This window comes from Mus caroli, unplaced genomic scaffold (genome assembly GCF_978045245.1).
Source record: "Mus caroli unplaced genomic scaffold, Mus_caroli_1 scaffold_5, whole genome shotgun sequence".
NCBI lineage: Eukaryota > Metazoa > Chordata > Mammalia > Rodentia > Muridae > Mus > Mus caroli.
The window spans coordinates 17,366,288-17,390,628 of NW_028227260.1; the positions used below are offsets into that span (position 1 = coordinate 17,366,288).

General features: G+C 40.8%; 1 pseudogene across 3 annotated transcripts; it reads left to right on the forward strand.

Annotated features, from left to right (window-relative positions):
• LOC147004485 (claudin-34 pseudogene) lies at positions 1 to 15,664 on the forward strand (annotated as a pseudogene). 3 transcript variants are annotated; one of them, XR_015047068.1, is made up of 3 exons: positions 1 to 247; positions 11,058 to 11,229; positions 14,823 to 15,664. The product of XR_015047068.1 is annotated as a claudin-34 pseudogene, transcript variant X2 (transcript). The 3 variants fall into 3 exon arrangements; XR_015047069.1 differs by lacking the exon at positions 11,058 to 11,229 and having other exon boundaries at positions 125 to 247; XR_015047067.1 differs by lacking the exons at positions 1 to 247; positions 11,058 to 11,229 and adding an exon at positions 12,325 to 12,458.
• The last annotated feature ends 8,677 nt before the right edge of the window (positions 15,665 to 24,341 follow it).

Consider the following 24,341-nt stretch of genomic DNA (forward strand, 5'->3'; position numbering starts at 1 on the left):
CGACCAGTCAGGCGTGGACACGCCACGCCAGGGTGTATATAAGCAGTGCCTTTCTGAGGCTCTTTGTCTACCTCATCAATATGCAATAAATAATTGCTACAGAAGAATCCTTTATTCTGTGCACTTTCTTGCGGGTGAGGCTAATAGTGCTGGACATTTGGCGCTGTAACCCGGGAACGCCTCACCATCGCCCAGCTCTGAGGGGGCCCTCCACTCTGTGGAGAGGATTCAGAACTGAAGGACGAAGGTAAGCCCTGAGGGGCATGTTTGGCTTTGATCTCTCTCATCTCTCTCCTCAATTGGAAGGCGCAGTGGAAGCTTTTGTTCTCATATTGGCAGCGCTACTCCTATTACTTTTGGTTTCATTTTGCACTCACCAGGGGTGGTGCTGATTTTCGACTGCCTCTAGGCATAGTCAGACGGATGTACATAACCTGTGGTGCCTCTCCTGTATTTAAGCCCCTCCTGTAGATAAAGAAGCATTATGGGAGCCTCACATTCTGTTATCACAGCGCTGCAGTCTATCTTAAAGCAGTGAGAGATAAAAGTTTCTACAAGAACCTTGGAATGTTTTGTTAAAGATGTCCATCGCATAGCACCTTGGTACGTGTGTTCAGGGTCGTTAACCCTTGCCTCCTGGGAGAAATTAAGGGGAGACTTAGTTAGGGAACAACAGAATGGGAAATTAAAGGCAGGGACTATGCCACTTTGGAAACTCATAAAATCATGCCTAGAGGATAAGAGATGCTGCCCATCACTGAAGGCAGGACAAGGGACATTAGAGGAGTTACAAGACAGCATGTCAGAAACAGAGTGAGGTGAAAGATTAGGAACGCTAAGAAGGAGAAGTGCACGTAAGAAAAAAAGATCTTCCAAGGACCTTGGATTCGAGGAAGCGAGAGATTTGGGAAAGCATGCCCAGGGAGAGGAAAAGGAAAAGAAGGAGAAAGTCCCCCAAAAGAGAAGCCTTTATCCGGTAAAGGAGTTAGAGGCTTTGGGGCTTGATAGTTCAGAAGCAGATGAGCTTAGCCCCTCTGAGGAAGAGGAGTTAGAATATGAGGCAGCTCGCTATAAAGAAGAAAGATACCATCCAGATGAAAGGTGAGTGAAGAAATCAGAGAAAAAACTAAAAGTTACTGGGGGCACAAGGCAGGCCACCTCTCGGCTTTCTGGTCCTAGTGCTCCTCCACCTTATGTGGAGAATTTCTATTCTGATTCTTTCCTCTCTAGAGAGGAACAGAAAAAACTATATCAGGCATTTCCGGTCTTTGAAGGTGCTGAGGGAGGACGTGTACATGCGCCTGTGGAGTATATTCAGATAAAGGAACTTGCCGAGTCTGTACGTAATTATGGAGTCAGTGCTAACTTTACCGTACCTCAAGTTGAAAGGCTAGCCACTCTGGCCATGACTCCAGGAGACTGGCAGTCAACAGTGAAGGCTGCACTCCCTAATATGGGGCAATACATGGAATGGAAAGCATTATAGTATGATGTCTCCCAAGCACAAGCTAAGATTAATTCTGCTGCAGAGAGGGATCAGAGAATCTGGACATTTGATTTATTAACAGGACAAGGACAGTATGCCACCAATCAGACAGGTTATAATTGGGGAGCATATGCTCAGATCTCAGCTGCTGTCATTAAGGCCTGGAAGGCGCTTTCTAAGAAAGGGGAATCAGGGGGACATTTAACAAAGATCATCCAAGGTCCCCAGGAGTCTTTCTCAGACTTTGTAGCTAGAATGACTGAAGCAGCAGGGAGAATTTTTGGCGATCCTGAGCAAGCCATGCCATTAATAGAACAGCTTTATGAACAAGCTACACAAGAATGCAGAGCAGCAATTACACCTAGAAAGAGTAAGGGATTACAGGACTGGTTAAGGGTGTGTCTTGAGCTTGGAGGCCCGCTTACTAATGCCGGCTTTGCGGCTGCCATCCTGCAGGGCCAAAGGCGTTCAGGTATAGGTGATCGCAAGGTCTGCTATAACTGTGGCAAACCAGGACATTTAAAAAGGGAGTGCCAGGCCCTCACAAAAAGGAAAGTGCCAGGACTGTGTACTAAGTGTGGGAAAGTTATCACTGGGCCAGTGAGTGTTGCTCAGTTAGGGATATCAAAGGCAGGCTGCTGCAGCCTCAAGGTGAGGACAGTTCACAAAACGGGCTTCAGGGCCCCAGGTTTCAGGGCCCCAAAACATATGGGACTCCAATGAACAAAAGGTGGATGCCTCCATCCGTAGAGCAACACAGGGCTCAGCAGGGTTGGACCTGCATTCCACCACCCAATTCATGATAATGCCACAGATGGGTGTGCAGCCTGTCCCCACCTACTATAAAGGCCCCTTACCCATGGGAAGTGTTGGCCTTATTTTGGGTAGGTCCTCCTTAACCTTAAAGGGACTTATTGTTCACCCTGGAATAATAGACCAAGATTACACGGGAGAACGTCAAGTTCTCTGCTCTTGCCCTCAAGGTGTTTTTTCCATCTCCTCAGGTGACAGGATTGCTCAATTGATTATCCTCCCAAGCTTACATGATCATTTTCCTAGAGACACCATGAAGTTTGGCTCTTCCGGGACTGATTCTGCTTATTTAATGGTGGACCTTAATTCCAGACCCTCCTTAGAGTTGAATATAGAAGGGAAAACTTTTACGGGAATTCTAGATACAGGGGCTGATAAGAGCATTATCTCCTCCAGTTGGTGGCCCAGGGCATGGCCTGTCACTCAATCATCCCATTCCTTACAAGGACTAGGGTATGAGGCCAGCCCCACTATCAGCTCACGCTCCTTGATCTGACATGCTCCAGAAGGCCAATCAGGAAGGTTCATTCCTTATGTCCTCCCTCTTCCTGTTAACCTTTGGAGGAGAGACATCTTACAGGGCCTAGGACTAACATTAACCAATGAGTATTCTCAACAAGCTGTTGGGATTATGAAGAGAATGGGTTACAAGGAAGGGAAGGGATTAGGAAGAAAAGAGCAAGGAAGATTAGAACCAGTCCCACAAGAAGATAATATAGGAAGGCAGGGCCTGGGTTTTTCCTAAGGGCCATTGAGGATTCTATGCCTATACCCTGGCTCACAGAGGAAGCCATATGGGTTCCTCAATGGCCTCCATCCTCTGAAAAATTGGAAGCTGCCACTAAGTTGGTTAATGAACAATAGCAGCTTGGTCATTTAGAACCCTCTACTTCACCATGGAATACTCCTATTTTTGTGATAAAGAAAAAATCGGGAAAGTGGAGACTTCTCCACAATTTGAGAGCCATTAATGCACAAATGCGTTTATTTGGCTCGGTTCAACGAGGGCTACCTTTGCTCTCCGCTTTACCTAAGCGATGGAAGATAATAATTATAGATATTAAGGATTGTTTCTTATAAGTGGCTTATAAGAGAACAACAGAGAATGAGACCTAATGTTTTGCTTGATATTTATAATTATGTATCAACTTTGAAGAAGATGACTATATAAGCTACTCTTTTTCTGAGATGAATGCTTTTCAAAATCATCACAGCCAATGAAACAGAATGTTACCCACACCTAATGTCCGTGCCACTCTCCATGCAAAAACATTGTTCACTGAAACAGTTGATAAATTACTTCATGGGTAGACCATCTTAATACATCATTTCTTAAATGAATGTAACCTGTTTCCTGTGGGATGAGAATGGCGATAATCACTCAAGTCAATAGCTTTGATCACAGCATGAAATCTGTATCCAAATAATCTTGCCTGCAATTCATTTCTTCACACAGCAGAACTATTAATGCTTAGCTGAGCTACTATGGAGGTAAAATCCTTTGGTGATAATAGGGACATTGAAGTATGCCATATTACTATGAACTCCAATGTCTAAAAATTGTTCTTATTTTGTGTTTGTGCCACAGTAAGAGCCAAGATTTTAAGCTTTACTAAAAACAAAACAAACAAGCAAGCAAACAAAAAAACTTTATCTTTTTATGTTCATTTAATAACATGCCCATAAATTTTATGATTGGTATAAAAATATATAGTGTTGAATATAATGATAAAAGATATTTTAATTAAAAATATACATGTCTATAAATTTAAAAAGATAGGTCATTGTTTTGTTTTTGAATCTTTGATTTTTGACATCTTTATATTTTCTCGATATTAATTCTGTATCAGGTACATTGGTGTTCTGCTCAGGAAAATGTCTCCTGTACTAATGTGTTCAAGGCTTTTCCCCACTTTTTCTTCTATGAGATGTATCAATTTCTTCTACTGTATCAACTTTGCCTGAAATTCTCTCTCCCATTAAATTCTGTTGGTAATGCTTGTGTCTGTCTTCCTGTTCTTTTCCTCAGGTTTTCCATCTCCAAGATTCCCACCTATTGTATTTTCTTTCTTTTTTTCTTTTTTTATTATGCATTTATTTCATTTACATTTCCAATGCTATCCCAAAAGCCCCCACACAATCCCCTACCCACTCCCCAACCCACCCACTCCCACTTCTTCGCCTTGGCATCCCCCTGTACTGAGGCATATAAAGTTTGCATGAACAATGGGGCTCTCTTTCCAGTGATGGCCAACTAGGCCAACTTCTGATTCATATGCAGCTAGAGACATGAGCTCCGGGGTACTGGTTAGTTCATATTGTTGTTCCAACTATAGGTTTGCAGATCCCTTTAGCTCCTTGGGTACTTTCTCTAGCTCATCCATTGGGGTACCTGTGATCCATCCAATAGCTGACTGTGAGCATCCACTTCTGTGTTTGCAAGGCCCCAGCATGGCCTCACAAGAGACAGCTATATCTGGGTCCTTTCAGCAAAATCTTGCTAGTGTATGCAATGGTGTCAGCGTTTGGAGGCTGATTATGGGATGGGTTTCCGGATAGAGCAGTCTCTAGATAGTCTGTCTTTTCGTCACAATTCCAAACTGTGTCTCTGTAACTCCTTTCATGGGTGTTTTGTTCCCAATTCTAAGAAAGGGCAGTGTCCACACTTTGGTCTTCGTTTTTCTTGAGTTTCATGTGTTTTATAAATTGTATCTTATATCTTGGGTATTCTAAGTTTCTGGGTATTTCTGGGTATATTAAGTGGTATTCTAATATCCACTTATCAGTGAGTACATACTGTGTGAGTTCTTTTGTGATTGTGTTACCTCACTCAGGATGATGCCCTCCAGGTCCATCCATTTGCCTAGTAATTTCATAAATTCATTCTTTTTAATAGCTGAGTAGTACTCAATTGTGTAAATGTACTACATTTTCTGTATCCATTCCTCTGTTGAGGGGCATCTGGGTTCTTTCCAGCTTCTGGCTATTATAAATAAGGCTGATATGAACAGGGTGGAGCATGTGTCCTCCTTGCTGGTTGGAACATCTTCTGGATATATGCCCAGGAGAGTTATTGTAGGATCCTCTGGTAGTACTATGTCTAATTTTCTGAGGAACTGCAAGACTGATTTCCAGAGTTGTACAAGCTTGCAATCTCACCAATAATGAAGGAGTGTTCCTCTTTCTCCACATCCTTGCCAGCATCTGCTGTCACCTCAATTTTTGATCTTAGCCATTCTGACTGGTGTGAGGTGGAATCTCAGGGTTGTTTTGATTTGCATTTCCCTAATGATTAAGGATGTTGAACATTTTTTCAGGTGCTTCTCAGCCATTTGGTATTCCTCAGCTGAGAATTCTTTGTTTAGCTCTGAGCCCCATTATTTTTATTACGTATTTTACTCAATTACATTTCCAATGCTATCCCAAAAGTCCCCCATACCCCCCCCCCCACTTCCCTACCCACCCATTCCCATTCTTTTGGCCCTGGCATTCCCCTGTATTGGGGCATATAAAGTTTGCAAGTCCAATGGGCCTTTCTTTCCAGTGATGGCCAACTAGGCCATCTTTCAGTACATATGCAGCTAGAGACAAGAGCTCAGGGGTACTGGCTAGTTCATCATGTTGTTCCAACTATAGGGTTGCAGATACCTTTAGCTCCTTGGGTACATTCTCTAGCTTCTCCATTGGGAGCCCTGTGATCCATCCAATAGCTGACAGTGAGCATCCACTTCTGTGTTTGTTTGGCCCCAGCATAGTTTCACAAGAGAGAGTTATATCTGGGTCCTTTCAGCAAAATCTTGCTAGTGTATGCAATGGTGTCAGCGTTTGAAAGCTGATTATGTGATGGATCCCTGGATATGGCAGTCTCTAGATGGTCCATCCTTTCATCACAGCTCCAAACTTTGTCTCTGTAACTCCTTCCATGGGTGTTTTGTTCCCACTTGTAAGAAGGGACACAGTGTCCACACTTTGGTCTTCATTCTTCTTGAGTTTCATGCGTTTAGCAAATTGTATCTTATATCTTGGGTATCCTAAGTTTTGGGCTAATATCCACTTATCAGTGAATACATATTGTGTGAGTTCCTTTGTGATTGGGTTACCTCACTCAAGATGATGCCTTCCAGGTCCATCCATTTGGCTAGGAATTTCATAAGTTCATTCTTTTTAATATCTGAGTAGTACTCCATTGTGTAAATGTGCCATATTTTCTGTATCCATTCCTCTGTTGAGGGACATCTGGGTTCTTTCCAGCTTCTGGCTATTATAAATAGGGCTGCTATGAACATAGTGGAGCATGTGTCCTTCTTACCGGTTGGGACATCTTCTGGATATATGCCCAGGAGAGGTATTACTGGATCCTCTGGTAGTACTATGTCCAATTTTCTGAGGAACCACCAGACTGATTTCCAGAGTGGTTGTACAAGCTTGCAATCCCACCAACAATGGAGGAGTGTTCCTCTTTCTCCACATCCTCGCCAGCATCTGCTGTCACCTGAATTTTTGATCTTCGCCATTCTGACTGGTGTGAGGTGGAATCTCAGGGTTGCTTTGATTTGCATTTCCCTGATGATTAAGGATGTTGAATATTTTTTCAGGTGCTTCTCTGCCATTCGGTATTCCTCAGGTGAGAATTTTTTGTTCATTTCTGAGCCCCATTTTTAATGGGGTTATTTGAGTTTCTGAAGTCCACCTTCTTGAGTTCTTTATATATATTGGATATTAGTTCCTTATCTGATTTAGGATAGGTAAACATCCTTTCCCAATCTGTTGGTGTCATTTTGTCTTATTGACGGTGTCTTTTGCCCTGCAGAAGCTTAGCAGGTTTTTGAGCTCCCATTTGTCAATTCTCGATCTTAGAGAACAAGCCATTGCTGTTTTATTCAGGAATTTTTTCCCTCTGCCCATATCTTCGAGGCTTTTCCCTACTTTCTCCTCTATAAGTTTCAGTGTCTCTGGTTTTATGTGGAGGTCCTTAGTACACTTAGATTTGACCTTAGTACAAGGAGATAGGAATGGATCAATTCGCATTCTTCTACATGATAACTGCCAGTTATGCCAGCACCATTTCTTGAAAATGCTGTCTTTTGTCCACTGGATGGTTTTAGCTCCCTTGTTAAAGATCAAGTGACTATAGGTGTGTGGGTTCATTTCTGGATCTTCATTTTTATTCCATTGGTCTACTTGTCTATCCCTATACCAGTACCATGCATTTTTTATCACAATTGCTCTGTAGTACAGCTTTAGGTGCGGCATGGTGATTCCACCAGAGGTTCTTTTATCCTTGAGAAGAGTTTTTGCAATCCTAGGTTTTTTGTTATTCCAGATGAATCTGCTGATTGCCCTCTCTAATTCGTTGAAGAATTGAGTTGGAATTTTGATGGGGATTGGATTGAATCTGTAGACTGCTTTTGGCAAGATAGCCATTTTTACAGTGTTGATACTACCAATCCATGAGCATGGGAAGTCTTTCCATCTTCTGAGATTTTCTTTAATTTCTTTCTTCAGAGACTTGAAGTTCTTATCATACAGATCTTTCACTTCCTTAGTCACACCAAGGTATTTTATATTATTTGTGACCATTGAGAAGGGTGTTGTTTCCCTAATTTCTTTCTCAGCCTGTTTATCCTTTGTGTACAGAAAGGCCTTTGACTTGTTTGAATTAATTTTATATCCAGCTACTTCATTAAAGCTGTTTATCAGGCTTAGGAGTTCTCTGGTGGAATTTTTATGATCACTTATACATACTATCATATCATCTGCAAAAAGTGATATTTTGACTTCTTCCTTTCCAATACATATCCCCTTGTTCTCCTTTTGTTGTCGAATTTCTCTGGCTAGGACTTCAAGTACAATTTTGAATAGATAGGGAGAAAGTGGGCAGCCTTTTCTAGTCTCTGATTCTAGTGGGATTGCTTCTAGCTTCTCACCATTTACATTGATGTTGGCTACTGGTTTGCTATGTGTTGATTTTTATTATTTTTAGATATGGGCGTTGAATTCCTGATCTTTCCAAGACTTTTATCATGAATGGTTGTTGGATTTTGTCAAATGCTTTCTCCGCATCTAACGAGATGATCATGTTTTTTTTGTTTGTTTGTTTGTTTTTGTGTGTGTGTGTTTTTTCTATATTGCTTCTATTTCTATTTTCAGGTCTTGAAGTTTTATTTATTTCCTTTACCTGTTTAATTGTATTTTCCATATTTATTGACGGCATTTATTTGTTACTTCTTTAAAGGTTCAATCTCATCCTCCTGTGTTCCCGAAAGAGCTTTATGCATTTTTCTTTTTAAAGACGTCTTTCAACTTCATAACATTGGATTTAAGGCATTTTCTTATGCTTTGGTTACTTTAGGATATTCAGGGCTTGCTCTAGTAAGCCATCTGTGCTGTGAAGTTGTCATGTTTCCCTGGGGGTTGTTGACTGTGACCTTTTGCAGGCCTTTAGCCATCTGGATGGCTTTATTTCCTCGATTTTCCTGTTGAAGGTTTTGGGCCAGCCCTACCCTTGATGATTCTGGTCTTCTGAGCTCCTGGTGTTTTTCCTTGGGCCAAATGGTTCCTCATCCACCAGTTTTATGCAAGTGGGCTAAAAGTTGGTGGGAATATGGAGGTCCTCCTGGGATAGCAGGCTGTGCAGGGTATCTGAGAATGCCCCTGGAGACTCATTGGGCAGGGAAGATGGGTTCAGGAAGAGAAGATAACCTGTGTGGTTCTCGATCAGTGAACCTAATGAAGGTGGGTGGAGAGGTGTTGGGACAATGCAGGTCCAGCGGGATACAGGCTGCTCATCTGTATGTATATTTAAGAAAGGACAAATCTACTTGATATTTTCAAGAAGTTTAGAGTAGTGTACTCAATCCTGCCTTGAGACTGTTTACCAAGGCCTCTTTCTCTATCAAATCTTATCTGTAATATTTGATATTAATTTATTAGAGGATATTAACAACATTCCCACCTGTTGTAACACATCCTTTTCCCATGAAGTAAAAGGGAGAGCATGAGCAACATAAAGGGCAGAAAATCCCTGCTGTTCATCATCAGACCAATGTAGTATTTCTGAATTTTTAGCAACATTAAACTCCTGGCCCAATCCCATGAGAATAGAGGGCATAACAGAGGTGGGACAATTTGAAGGCCACCGATCTTTTCTTGTGATACCAAATATATCAATTCTCTTGTCTGTGAGGCCTTCAATTTATTTTCCTTGAACTTTAGGAGTTTAGGAGTTTAACTTCCTGTACCCAGAAAGACATGTCACTAGATCGAAACCCCATGGTTCTCCACAGAGCCTTGGTCATTGGGCTGCCAAAAACCTGATATTGGAGTAAAAGTAGCTGAGCATTTCTCTGCCATGAATGAATTTGAATTGTTTTTATAGGAGGGTGTATAATAATTTTAATTTATTCCAGTAAAATAAGAATAAACTTCCCAGGAACCACATTTATTCCCTGCACTAAGGTAGAACTCTGGCCCAGTATGAATCTCAATCTCCCATTGTGAGGGAGTCCATAGACTCCCAAGAAAAGAGAAATGGCAGGGGAGTTAAAGGTTAATATTGTTGGGGAGATGGAACAGAGGTTCAGTTCTGTGCTACCCAGAGTTATGCATTGAACCTGTAGGATAGTCTTCCATTAACAAATGGATTGGTGGTCTGAGGCTGTTGAATTACCCCCATTGTTTGAGGAGCCTGGGATGGATCCCTCACTCAGTTTCCCAGTTTAACAGGGGCTTTACTGTATTAGAATGCACTGGAGTACCAGAAAAGGAAGTGTAATTCTTATGAAAAAGAGACTGGCATTCCTTCTGCCAATGGTAAACAGCCTGACAGGGATGGCATGACATATGAGGCTTGCCTGGATTTATGCCCGGAGTGGGAGCAGAAATATAAGATTTACAGTGCTTCCTGTACTATTGGGACATTGTTTGCTAATATGTCCTGGTTTGCCACATGAATAACATTTATGAGCTATGCATCCTTGACCAGATTTCTCTTTTCCTTGATTAGTTAGAAACTGAGTAGTTGTTTGCCCTTGTAAATCACTGCAATAAGCACACATATAAGGGAGTAACCTCAGCACATGTCTTAGTAAAATAAGAAACATTTCCTGACTTTCTGATTGGCCTCAGCAGTGATTTGAGATGCTAGGATGGGCTGGTATGAAGGATGGACTTCCCTCTTCTCAGAGGTGAAGGGGCCATAGGAGAAGGGGCCTGTAATTAGAGGGGGAGTAGAGCAGAGCACTATGTATGTAAAAGAAAGATAGAAGGAAACAAAGGAAGAAAGGAAGAAAGAGAGAGAGAGAGAGAGAGAGAGAGAGAGAGAGAGAGAGAGAGAGAGAGAGAGAGAGAGAGAGGGGAGGAGAGGAGAGGAGAGGAGAGGAGAGGAGAGGAGAAGAGAAGAGAAGAGAAGAGAAGAGAAGAGAAGAGAAGAGAAGAGAAGAGAAGAGAAGAGAAGAGAAGAGAAGAGAAGAGAAAAGAAAAATGATATCTTTTGGCTCCGAGCTAAAAACCACTCCACTGCCTTTGTCAGCCAAGCAATAAATTTCTCAAAACGTTCCTCTGGTTTCTGTTTCACATTAACAAGCCATTTGGTATTTGCATTTCTCATAGGCAGGCATCCCCATGCTTTTAGGGCTGAGGCTGAGAGTGCCAGCAGAGCCCCCTTAGTTAATTTTAGGGGAACTTCCACTCTGAGCCACTCTGACTGTGCCCATAAGCATCTCATATGTTAATTCTTTCTTTCTCATTTTCTTTACAGTCACTTTAGACAACTCTCTATGAACCAATTCATCCTTTTCAACCTTCTATAGTAAAAACCTGTCTCCAGCTAAGCAGATTTTAGCTACTTGAAAACAATCATGAACATCCATCCACAGAATATGAGTGTACGGGAAGTAGCTGCATAGGCAGCTGGAGCCTGTTTTATTTTTGTAAGTAATTTAAAATGAAAGGGCCTCCCATGAGGGATCTTCATTCCATTCATCATTCTTCATAATCAGAGGAAAGCATCCTAGTAATTCAACCTGCTGTTGAGCCTGACACTTAGGCATAGCACATCCTAAAGGTCCCTTTGCTCTCTTTTTACTTTTTTCAGGGGGTTGTGTGGGATGTCTCACAGTCAAGCATTCTAGGTGTTCCATTTAAGTTTCCAATATTTTGCTGCCTCCCACTCCAAGTCAGTCCTTGGTCTTTCTTAGAAAGGGGAAGAAAATACCCATGGAAGGAGTTACAGAGACAAAGTGTGGAGCAGAGACTGAAGGAAAGTCCATCCAGAGACTGCCCCACCTGGGGATCCATTCCATCTACAGTCACCAAACTCAGACAGTATTGTGGATGCTAATAAGTACTTGCTGACAGAAGCCTGATATAGCTGTCTCCTGAGAGGTTCTATCAGTGCCTAACATAAAAAGAGGTGGATGCTCTCAGCCAACCATTGGACTAAGCACAGGGTCCTCAATGGAGGAGCTAGAGACAGGACTCAAGGAGTTGAAGGGGTTTGCAGCTTCATAGGAGGAGCAACAATATGAACCAACAAGTACCCCCAGAGCTCCCAGGGACTAAACCACCAATATAAGATTACACATGAAGGGACCGATGGCTCCACCTGGATATGTAGCAGAGGATGGCTTAGTCGGTCATCAATGGGAGCAGAGGCTGTTAGTCCTGTGAAGGCTCTATGCTCCAGTGTAGGGGAATGTCAGGGCCAGGAAGTGGGAGTGGGTGGGTTGGTGAGCAAGGGGTAGGGGGAGTGTATAGGGGGATTTTGGAGGGGAAACCAGGAAAGGGGATTACATTTGAAATATAAATAAAGAAAATAGCTAATATTAAAAAATCAAAAGGAAGGAAGGAAGAAAGAAAGAAAGAAAGAAAGAAAGAAAGAAGGAAAGAAAGAAAGAAAGAAAAGAAAGAAGGAAAAGAAAAGAAAAGAAAAGAAAGAACACAGGACAGTGATGTCAGTGAGGAATGGAATTTCGTGAGTCCATAGAATTCTCAGAACTAGAACTAGTCCGGGCTAAACGCTCAGAGCTGGTGGTGAAGCCAGCAAGGAGCCTCAAAGTCCTAGTGAGAGGACCAATTTCCTTGTCGTCTCTACTACCTCGCATAACTGACTGCCAAGCAACATCATCTACTATCAGTTCACTTGTGAATTGTGTCTCTGGTTAGTAGAGCTTCCATCAATCCTTACTGTATACTTTGAAAAATGAGGTTACAGTCTCATTCATACTGAAACTCACCAGTGACCCTTTTAAGTGTATAGTTTCACAAGAGAAGGAGCATCTGCTCTTGTATTGTGAAGCCATCAGCACTTTCAATCTTCTATAACTTATCTATACTTAGCATATGTTCCCTTTTGTTTCTCCCTAGTCTGGGCCCTAGCAACCACCATTATGTTTTTTGACTTCGTGGAGTTGAATGCTCCTGGGACTTCCTTAGTCAGAATCCCATAGTATTTGAGATAAGTTCTGTCTTGTTTAATGTTCTATTACTGTAGAGACATCATAGTCAATACAATTCTTATGAATGTAAGCACTTAATTGGGGACTTGCTTACAGTTTTAGAGGGTTAGTGCATGATATCATGACAGGAAGTAAAGCATTCACAACTGAGAACTCATATTTGATCAGCACTTGCAGGTGAAGAGGGAGGAAAAGAGAGAGAAGAGGGGGACAGAGAGAAAGAAAGACAGAGACAGGGAGACAGAGACAGAGAGAGTAAGGCAGGGAGAGGTAGGGAGAAATAGAGACAGAGAGAAAATATGAATCTTGGCCTGGTATGTGCTTTTAAAAACCACAAAATCAACACATTGACACATTACCTTTGACAAAACAACCATCTTCCAACAAAGTCACACATCTTACTTTTCTCAAACAACTCACTATCTAGAGACACAGCATTCACACATACTAATCTATGGGGATAATTCTCATATATATACCACTACAGTAAACTCCCTGGCCCCCATACACTTTGCAGCAATATTACTACACAAATACATTCCATCCAGCTTCCAAAGTTCCTGAAATACCTTCATAATCTCAACACTGTCTCAAAGTATAAAGTCTTTCCTGAGACTCAAGCCAATTACTTAACTGATAGTATATGTAAAAATCAAATAGCAAATCCCATACTTCTAACATACAATGGCAGAGAATGTACATTATGTTTCCAAATCAGAAGAAAGAGGGCATTGTGAGGAAATACTGGACCAATCCAGACAAGAAGCTAGCAGGAAAATTCTAAATTGTGTCTATGTCTCAGAACAAACAATATAGATGATCCTTCTCTCTCAGGTTTGTTTCACACCTTCTAAGCAGATTTTGTGGCAGGTATGCTATGGCTTTTGCATCTCCCATGATTTGAAGTCCCTCAATCATACCAGGCTATCCTTTATAGCTTCACAAAATTGTCCCTCTGAGCCTTCATACAGGGACTCTTTAACCACACATCATGCCTTGATGGTTTCCCTAACCATGGTGGGAGATTCAATCAACACTTTCTTATATCCATCGTCACTTTAAATCCAGGACCATGTATGCCGCTGATGGTTCCGTGCTATGCTGTTTTCTGGGGCAGGATTCAGGCCCACTCATTGAATTACATTTTCATAAGATTTCATTTGTTGATGTCTTTCTTTGCTTACTAAGTTTGTCTTTAATTTAATTCCTTTAAAAAAATTGGAAGTTTATCTAGATGATGTCTTTCCCTGAGGGCATTTAGGATTCACACATTGATTACTGCTAAGCTAATCTTTAACAAGTACCACCTAGAAATTGTGCTACACATGCAGTCTATGGAATTAATAAAAGATTATTAAAAGCTAAACCCATATTGCCTCTAAATGCTGCTTCTTGATCAATAAAAGTGAAACTAACTTTTATTCTAATCTAAATTCATTGAATTTAGTAGATAGTTGACGTCAGGGATGTGAGTTCCTTTTCGTCCACCATGAATACATCCTTAAATATTCTTGGGGGAACAAGGAAGAACACACATGTAGAGACTTCCTGGAAAATGCATCCTATGACTCTCTTCTGATTATAGAGGTGTAGATTTGTGGTAGAACATTTCACTGACATGCACTATTTCTTGGAATCTAACACACATGTGCAAGCACACATACACACACACACACAAACACACATACAGAAAAATACACATATATCAAAGGCACCCATGAATGTGTACATGCATACACTCAAGTATAATAATTCCCATTATATGCTCACAAACACACTTGCAGGGGCTCATGCTTCCAATTAGTCCTTGAGAAGTAGAGGCAGAAGATTTTCAGAAGTTCAAAACCAAATGTAAGAATTAAAAGTTCTAGAAGGTCTACCTGCCTTGCAATATTGCCACAGGAGCCTTCTTAGACTTTTCTTATACGGCATCGCATCTACAGTAGCAGTCCTCCAAAACAAGAACCACTCTCTTAAAAAAACACTTGTATCCTAGTACTGTAAATCTGAGTATATTATCCTTGTGCCAATTAACCATCCTTCACTTGTCCTGTGTGTCTTTGCAGTTCTCAAGTATTCACTGTCATCATCATCATGCCGTTGAAAAAGTGCCATGGCCAAATGGGAGGTTTTGCTTTGACCACTGTAGCCTGGCTACTTTGCTGCATATCCACAGGCCTCCCTCAGTGGCAAGTGTGGCACTATGAAGATCCTGTGATCCTCAAGCCTACAGTGGCTTTAGTGGGCATGTGGAGAGCCTGCGTTTTCCACACTGACAGCAACTCCAGCAACACCAGAGTATGTTACCAATACAACTACGATGGCTCCATTCCATTGTATATTCGAGGAAACCAGCACTTGCTGCTAGTTTCTAGCTTTCTTGGTTTTTTTGGGAAAATCACCACCATTATTGCTCTTTCGAATGTGCATATGGGAAGAGTACGGAAGAATGGCACCTGCAATCCATTCAGACTTTCAGGCATACTGAACATCATTGCTAGCAGCTTTCTTTACCTTGCTGTTTTGTTCAATTACATAGCCATCATGAGCAAATGGGGGATTTCCTTCCCACCATCTTTCAATTTGCCTTTCCAGCCAGACACTCAGAAGATGGGAAGTGCCATGGCTTTGGCAATTATAGCTGCAGTTTTCTTTCTACTAAGTGGCACAATTTGCCTTTCTTCAAATTTAGCCATAGACAAGATGCCCCGTTCCAAAATGTAAATCGATATGTTACATAGCCTTGAAATGCCAGCAAAGATAATGAGTATTCTTCAAATGTCTACACAAATTTTCAAAGAGCTTGAAAGGATGCCAATTGTGGCCTGTGGGGTGAAAAAATAGTCCAGTTGACTTTCTCTTATCTTTTTTTTGGCTTCTTTTGTGTTTCCTTAATGCATTATTTGGATTGTGGGCTTTTATTAAATAAAATATTATTTTATGGGTAGTATTGATTTGTGTTCTACTTGCTGTCAACAGTAGCATATAACCAATAAACCTAATCCATATTCAAATGAGTGTCAGAGTATATAAACCTTTCATACTGCTCTAGAATCAAAGGCTAAATCAGAACCTGGACTGTTACCCCCTACCCCCTCTATCCATGTCTGTCCAAGGAAAATCTGCACTCCTCCCTGGCTCATTACTATATAGATAACATTTGTGGTTCTACAGACTGTAGCCTTTTTTGTTGCTTTTGTTTTGTTTTATTTTGTTTTTGTTTTGTTTTTCAAGACTGGATGTCTTGCCTTGTCTGTCTGGACCTCACTCTTTAGACCAGGCTGGCCTCAAATTCAGAAATCTGCCTGTTTCTCCCATGCCTGGCTGATTATACCCTTCTTAATGGAGACTTAACAGCTAATATTCACACATGCAAATGAACAAACACATACCATGTTTGTCTTATTTTGTCTGAGTTACATCACTTGGTAATTATTTTCTAGCTCCAACATTTACCTGCGAATTTCATGATTTCAGTTTTAATAGCTGAGTAATATTCCATACTGTAAATGTTCCACATTTTCTTTATTCATTCATCCATTAATAGCCAACTAGGTTGTTTTCAATTAATGGGCATTATGAATACAGCAACAAAGAATATGGTTGACCAAGTGTCTCTGTAGCAGGATATAGCATCTTTTGGGTTTATATCTAAATGTGGTGTAGGTGGAACTTGGCATAGGGCTCTTCCCAGCTTCCTCAATAGCCATGCTGATTTCAACAGTGTCTGTCTATGTTTGCACTCCCACTAGAGAGTCTGAAAAGACTGTTAAGTTAGACACTAGCCACTTGGGAAAAGACATGATAGCTACCTGTATAAGAATAAAAATCAATTCAACTTCCTCTTTTGGGGTGTTGATTAGCTCAGATTGGACCTTGGCACAGTTTTTACAAAAAAAAAAAAAAAATCCTTTGCTGAGCTACTTTCACTTTACTTGTTGGTACCTCTGTGGGACACTGAGATTATTTTCTGTTTCTAAAAATTCCTATAAGCTCTAATATAATTATGTAAGTGTGGACACATCTGGCTGCCCCTTAAAGGTGTGATTTAGTTTGGCATAGACAGCATATCTTCTTGAGTCCTGATTCTGGCTTTTTCTTCTAGATGCTGACTTGAGCATACATATCCTTTTACCTACCTAATACTGTGGGATTCCTTATGAAGGTTCTCCTCCTCCTTCCCCATGTGAGTGCCTGCTGCCATTTGACTGGTGTAGTCTTACCTCAAAGTACATATTATATTCTATTCTCCTCTATATACTCCTACTCTGGGCAGCTGCCAGATTATATCTTGGCTTACAAAACTTTTTTTAAACTATAGTTATTTTTCTTTGGGCTTCAAATTGAGTCAGCATTTAAATCATTTTATTAGTGAATCTAAAAACCACAAGAGAGAATATCCTTATTGTATTTTGGCACCTCCAGGATGCTCCATGATTCCCCATAACACTTCCTTTTTTAAAAATTAGGTATTTTCCTCATTGACATTTACAATGCTATCCCAAAAGTCCCCCCTACCCTCCCCCCTACTCCCCTACCCACCCACTCCCAATTTTTGGCCTTGGCGTTCCTCTGTATTGGGGCGTATAAAGTTTGCAAGTCCAATGGGCCTCTCTTTCCAGTGATGGCCGACTAGGACATCTTTTGATACATATGCAGCTAGAGTCAAGAGCTCCGGGGTACTGGTTAGTTCATAATGTTGTTCCACCTATAGGGTTGCAGATCCCTTTAGCTCCTTGGGTACTTTCTCTAGCTCCTCCATTGGGGGCCCTGGGATCCATCCAATAGCTGACTGTGAGCATCCACTTCTGTGTTTGCTAGACCCTTGCATAGTCTCACAAGAGACAGCTATATCTGGGTCCTTTCAGCAAAATCTTGCTAGTGTATGCAAAGGTGTCAGAGTTTGGAGGCTGATTATGGGATGGATCCCCGGATATGGCAGTCTGTAGATGGTCCATCCTTTCGGCACAGCTCCGAACTTTGTCTCTGTAACTCCTTCCATGGGTGTTTTGTTCCCAATTCTAAGAAGGGGCAATGTGTCCACACTTTGGTCTTTGTTCTTCTTGAGTTTCATGAGTTTAGCAAATTGTATCTTATATCTTGGGTATCCTAAGTTTCTGGGCTAATATCCACTTATCAGTGAGTACATATTGTGTGAGTTCCTTTGTGATTGGGTTACCTCACTAAGGATGATGCCCTCCAGAACACTTCCTTTCTGAATTTAATTTTTTGTAACAAGAGGAGAAAATAAACTCTTCCTGCAATGCTAGGCAGCATCTCTTTGGAAGCCACCATGGGCTTTATTGAAGAACTTGCCCTTCAAACTGTGATTCTAACTTCTCCAGTCACTATTACTATTTAAAAAAAAAAACATATCCTGGATTCATTACTCTTGAGTCCATACTTAAAGATCAAATGAAAAAATTAGGAAAAGTCCATCAAACTGTGAGATCAAGGAGATTCTAATAGTCTTTAATTTGAACATTAAAAAAGTCTTCTGTTTTAGGCCTAGAAATTCTTTTATTACCTTAATCATGACATCTACTTTACCTCTGCATTTACACACAGGCTATGAATATCCTTTCCCTATTACAATAGGCAGTTATATAAATGTAATCACTGATGTAATTTTGAGTATTCTAATAATGTCCAATGAAGATGTATCACAGCCAGGTACCACATAATTTTTTTTTTTTTTTTTTTTTTTTTTTTTTTTTTTAGTAATGTTAAGTGATAGTTTTTCTTTTTCTTTTTTTTCGTTTTCCTTGTTTTTTATTAGATATTTTCTTTATTTACATTTATTTTTTCTTTTTTGTTTTTTATTAGATATTTTCTTCATTTACATTTCAAATGCTATCCCCTTTCTTAGATTCCTCTCTGAAAGTCCCCTCTACCTTTCCCCCTGCTGTGCTCCCCAAACCACCCACTCTTGCCTCCTGGCCCTGGCATTCCCTTGTACTGACTGGGGCATATAATATTCTCAAGACCAAGAGCCTCTCCTCCCATTGATGGCCGACTAGGCCATCCTCTGCTACATATGCAACTAGAAACACAAGCTCTGGGGGTTACTGGTTAGTTCATATTGTTATTCCTCCTATTGGGTTGCAGACCACTATAGCTTCTTGGGTATTTTCTTTAACTCCATCATTGGGGGCCCTGTGTTCCATCAAATAGATGACTGTGGACATCCACTTTGGCATTGGACAGGCACTGGCATAGCCTCACAAGAGATAGCTATATCAGGGTCCTGTCAGCAAAATCTTTCTGGCATATGTAATAGTGTCTGGGTTTGGTGATTGTTTATGGGATGTATCTCTCAGGTGGGACAGCCTCTGGATGGCTGTTCCTTCAATATCAGCTATGAAATTTGTCTCTGTAACACCTTCCATGGGCATTTTGTTCCCCCTCTAAGAAGGAACGAAGTATCCATATTTGGTCTTCCTTCTTGAGTTTCATGTGTTTTGAAAATTGTATGTTGGGTACTCTATGTTTCTGGGCTAATATCCACTTATCAGTGACTGCATACCATGAGTGTTCTTTTGTGATTGGGTTATATCACTCAGGATGATATATTCTAGTTCCATTCATTTACCAAAGAATTTCATGAATTTATTGTTTTTAACAGTTGAGTGGTACTCCACTATTTAAATGTACCGCATTTTCTGTATTCATTCCTCTGTTGAGGGACATCTGGGTTCTTTCCAGCTTCTGCCTATTATAAATAAGGCTGTTATGAACATAGTGGAGCATGTGTCCTAATTACAAGTTGGAGCATCATCTGGCTATATGCCCAGGAGAGGTATTGCTGGATCTTCTGGTATAGTACTATGTCCAAATTTCTGAGAAACCACCAGACTGATTTCCAGAGCGGTCGTACCAGCTTGCAATCCCACCAGCAATGGAGGAATGTTCTTCTTTCCCAACATCCTCACTGGCATCTGCTGTCACCTGAATTTTTTATCTTAGCCATTATGTCAAGTGTGAGGTGGAATCTCAGGGTTGTTTTAATTTGCATTTCCCAGATTATTAAGTATTTTGAACATTTTTTCAGGTGCTTCTCAGGCATTCAGTATTTCTCACTTGAGAATTCTTTGTTTAACACTGTACCCCATTTTTGAGTGGGGTTATTTGACTTTCTGGAGTCCAGCTTCTTGAGTTCTTTGTATATATTGGATGTTAGCCCCCTATCAGCTTCAGGATTGGTAAAGATCCTTTCCTAATCTGTTGGTGGCCCTTTTGTCTTATTTACGGTGTCATTTGCCTTACAGAACCTTTGCAATTTTATGAGGTCCCATTTGTCGATTCTCAATCTTACATCACAAGCCATTGCTGTTCTGTTCAGAACTTTTCCCCCTGTGCCCATATCTTCGAGGCTTTTTCCCACTTTCTCCTCTATAAGTTTCAGTGTCTCTGGTTTTATGTGGAGTTCCTTGATCCACTTAGACTTGAGCTTTGTACAAGTAGATAAGAATGTATCAATTCACATTCTTCTACATGCTAACTGCCAGTTGAGCCAGCACCATTTATTGAAAAAGATGTCTTTTTTCCACTGGATAGTTTTAGCTCCTTTGTCAATGATGAAGTGACCATAGGTGTGTGGATTCATTTCTGGGTCTTCAATTCTATTCCATTGATATACCTTTCTTTCACTGTACCAGTACAATGGAGTATTTATCACAATTGCTCTGTACTGTCTACTCCTCTTTGGTGAATTTGCTTCCTTTTGTTCTAGAGCTTTAAGTTTGCTGTCAAGCTTCTAGTGTATGTTCTCTCTAGTTTCTTTTGGCAGCACTCAGAGCTATGTGTTTTCCTCTGAGGACTGCTTTCATTGTGTACCATAAGTTTGTGTATGTTGTGTCTTCATTTTCATTAAACTCTAAAGTCTTTAACTTGTTTCTTTAGTTGTTCCTTGACCAAGTTATCATTGAGTAGAGTGTTGTTCAGCTTCCATGTGAATGTTGGCTTTCTATTATTTATGTTGTTATTGGAGATCAGCCTTAGTCCATGGTAATCTGATAGGATGTATGGGATAATTTCTCTAATTTTTATCTTTGAGGCCTGTTGTATGACCAATTATATGGTCAGTTTTGGAGAAGGTACCATGAGCTGCTGAGAAGAAGGTATATCCTTTTTTTTTAAGGATAAAATGTTTTGTAGATATCTGTTAAATCCATTTGTTTCTTAAGTTCTGTTAGTTTCAGTGTATCTCTGTTTAGTTTCTGTTTCCAGAATATGTCCATTGATGAGTGTGGGGTGTTGAAGTCTCCCACTAATATTGTGTGAGGTGCAATGTGTGCTTTGAGCTTTACTAAAGTTTCTTTAAGGAATGTGGATGCCCTTGCTTTTGGAACATAGTTATTCAAACTGAGAGTTCATCTTGGAAGATTTTACCTTTGATGAGTACGAAATGCCCCTCCTTGTATTTTTTGATAACTTTGTGTTGGAAGTCGATTTTATACAATATTAGAATGGCTACTCCAGATTGTGTCTTCAGACCATTTGCTTGGAAAAATATTTTTCAGCCTTTTAAGCTGAGGTAATGTCTGTCTCTGTCCCTGAGGTGCATTTCCTGTATGCAGCAAAGTGCTGGGTCCTGTTTATGTAGCCAATCTGTTAGTCTATGCCTTTTTATTGGGGAACTGAGTCCATTAATATTAAGATTAAGGAAAAGTAATTGTTGCAAAATGTGGAAAGCCGCTCCCACATTCGCCATTACAAGATGGCACATGAGCTGGGTGTTTGAACAAGTAAAAAGGCTTACTGCACATGTCTCTGGATAGTCCCTGTCCGCGAGGACATACATCCGTTAAGTACGTTATCTGGTCCGTTTGGAAATGGCCCTGTGAGGATGCGCCATGTCAGAGGCGGGACAAAAATTCTATATAAGGCACAGGGCTGGGTTCCTCAGAGTCTTTGCATCCGTGTGTAAGCTTATGCTCTCCCTCTCAAGATGCATTAAAGCTTGGCTGCAGAAGGATCCTACTTGTGTGCTGTGTCGTTCTTGCTGGTCGAGTCAGATGCGCGCAAGAGCAAAAAATTGTTATTTTTGTTGTTAGAGTTGGGATTCTGTTCATGTGGCCTTCTTCTTTTAGGTTTATTGAAGGATTACTTTCATGCTTTTTCTAGAGTGCAATTTCCCTAATTGTGTTGGTGTTTTCAATTTATTATCCTTTGAAAGGTTGGATTTGTGGAAAGAACTTGTGTGAATTTGGTTTTGTCACAGAATACTTTGGTTTCTCCATCTATAATAATTGAGAGTTTTGCTGGGTATAGTAGCCTGGGCTGGCATTTGTGTTTTCTTAGGGTCTGTATAACATCTGCCTTCTGGCTTTCATAGTCTTTGGTGAGAAATCTGATGTAATTCTAATAGGTCTGCCTGTATATGTTACTTGAACTTTTTCCCTTGCTACTTTTAATATTCTATCTTTATTTAGTGCATTTGTTATTTTGATTATTATGTGTCAGGAGAAATTTCTTTTCTGGTCCAGTCTATTTGGAGTTTTGTAGACTTCTTGTATGTCCATGGGCATCTCTTTCTTTAGGTGAGGGAAGTTTTCTTTTATAATTTTGTTGAAGATATCTACTGTCCCTTTAAGTTGAAAATGTTCATTCTCATCTATACCTATTATCCGTAGGTTTGGTCTTCTCATTGTGTCCTGGATTTCTTGGATGTTTTGAGTTAGGATATTTTTGCATTTTGTATTTTCTTTGAATGTTGTGCCGATGTGCTCTATGGAATCTTCTGCACCTGAGAGTCTCTCTTCCATGTTGTGTATTTTGTTACTGATCTATGGTTCCAGATTTCTTTCCTAGGGCTTCTATCTCCAGCGTTGCCTCACTTTGGGTTTTCTTTATTGTGTCTACTTCCCTTTTTAGGTCTTTGATGGTTTTATTCAATTCCAACACCTGTTTGGTCATGTTTTCCTGCAATTCTTTAAGGGATTTTTGTGCATCCTCTTTAAGGTCTTCTACCTGTTTAGCAGTGTTCTCCTGTATTTCTTTCAGTGAGTTATTAAAGTCCTTCTTGATGTCCTCTACCATCATCATGAGATATGCTTTTAGATTGGGTTTATCTTTTTGGGTGTGTTGGGGTGTCCACGACTGGGTGGGGTTGGAGTGCTGCGTTCTGATGATGGTGAGTGATCTTCGTTTCTGTTAGTAAGATTCTTACATTTGCCTTTTGCCATCAGGTAATCTCTGGTGTTAGTTGTTATAGTTGTCTCTGGTTAGAGCTTGTTCTTCAGGTGATTATGTTAGCCTCTATCAGCAGACCTGGGAGACTAGCTCTCTCCTGAGTTTCAGTGTTCAGAGTACTCTCTGCAGGCAAGCTCTCCTCTTGCAGGGAAGGTGCCCAGATATCTGGTGTTCGAACCTGCCTCTATCAGCAGACCTGGGAGACTAGCTCTCTCCTGAGTTTCAGTGTTCAGAGTACTCTCTGCAGGCAAGCTCTCCTCTTGCAGGGAAGGTGCCCAGATATCTGGTGTTCGAACCTGCCTCTTGTCAGAAGTTGTGATTCACTCACCAGAGGTCCTAAGATCCCATGGAGTGTCCTGTGGGGACCTGGGGAGTGTCTACAGACTCTGAGCCCAAGGTGCCCTGGTGCTGGCACAGACCGTAAGGGACTTGTGACCCTGGTCAGGCCAGGTTTTCCGCTTCCCCAATTAATGCAGTCTCAGGTCCCACGCTTTTGTATTGGAGTAGAAGTTGTGTTCCACTCACCAGAGGTCTTAAGTTCACTTGGAGGGTCCTGTGGGGACCTTGGGGGTGTCCGCAGACTCTGTGCCCAAGGTGCTCAGGTGCTGCTGCAGACCGGAAGGGCTACAAATAATTCTTAAAAGGCTACTAAAAATATTACTTGGATCAAGATGACTATCAATCAAGAAAGTACAAGTTTCAAGGCCAGCCTGGTCTACAGAGTGAGTTCCAGGACAGCCAGAGCTATACATGTGAAACCCTGTCTCAAAAAACCAAACCAAACAAACAAACAAACAGAAAGTTCAAGTATTTAATCCAGAAGAATATGGTCCCATAAATTTGAGCATTTTCCATGAAAATGTTCAGAGTTGCTTAACTAAATGATCTAATTACAAAGCCTTTACAAGTCATCTTTGCTTATCCCAACCTTGCAATCTGCAGCTTACAGATGCTTACTTGGCAAAACAAACAAAAGGCTTTATACTTAGAAGAGATAATTGCAGTTAACAAAAACCAAGTTAAGTTGTCCATGGAAGCAGATGGTGGTGTACACCCATAATATCAGCAACTATGGAGGGGGAATCCCCCTGAAATTGCCACCTGGAAGATCTCCCATCTTCCATGTGGATCTCTGAGCTTTAGGCCAGTCCATTCTACAGAGTTCCAGGCCCTCTGAACTCAGGTATTATCTATACAGTTGTTCAACAAGTTAGTTAAAGTATATTCCCAAGTGTTTTGCACAGTGTCCAGCTGTAGGTTGCTCTGAAATAGTTTCTATAATAAATTTCCATAATCTTGCTTGGGTTAAGGCACTATAACACACCACTGCTAGATTATATAAAGTTAATAATAATCACACAAAACAAGATCTGGTTTAAATATTCCATTTA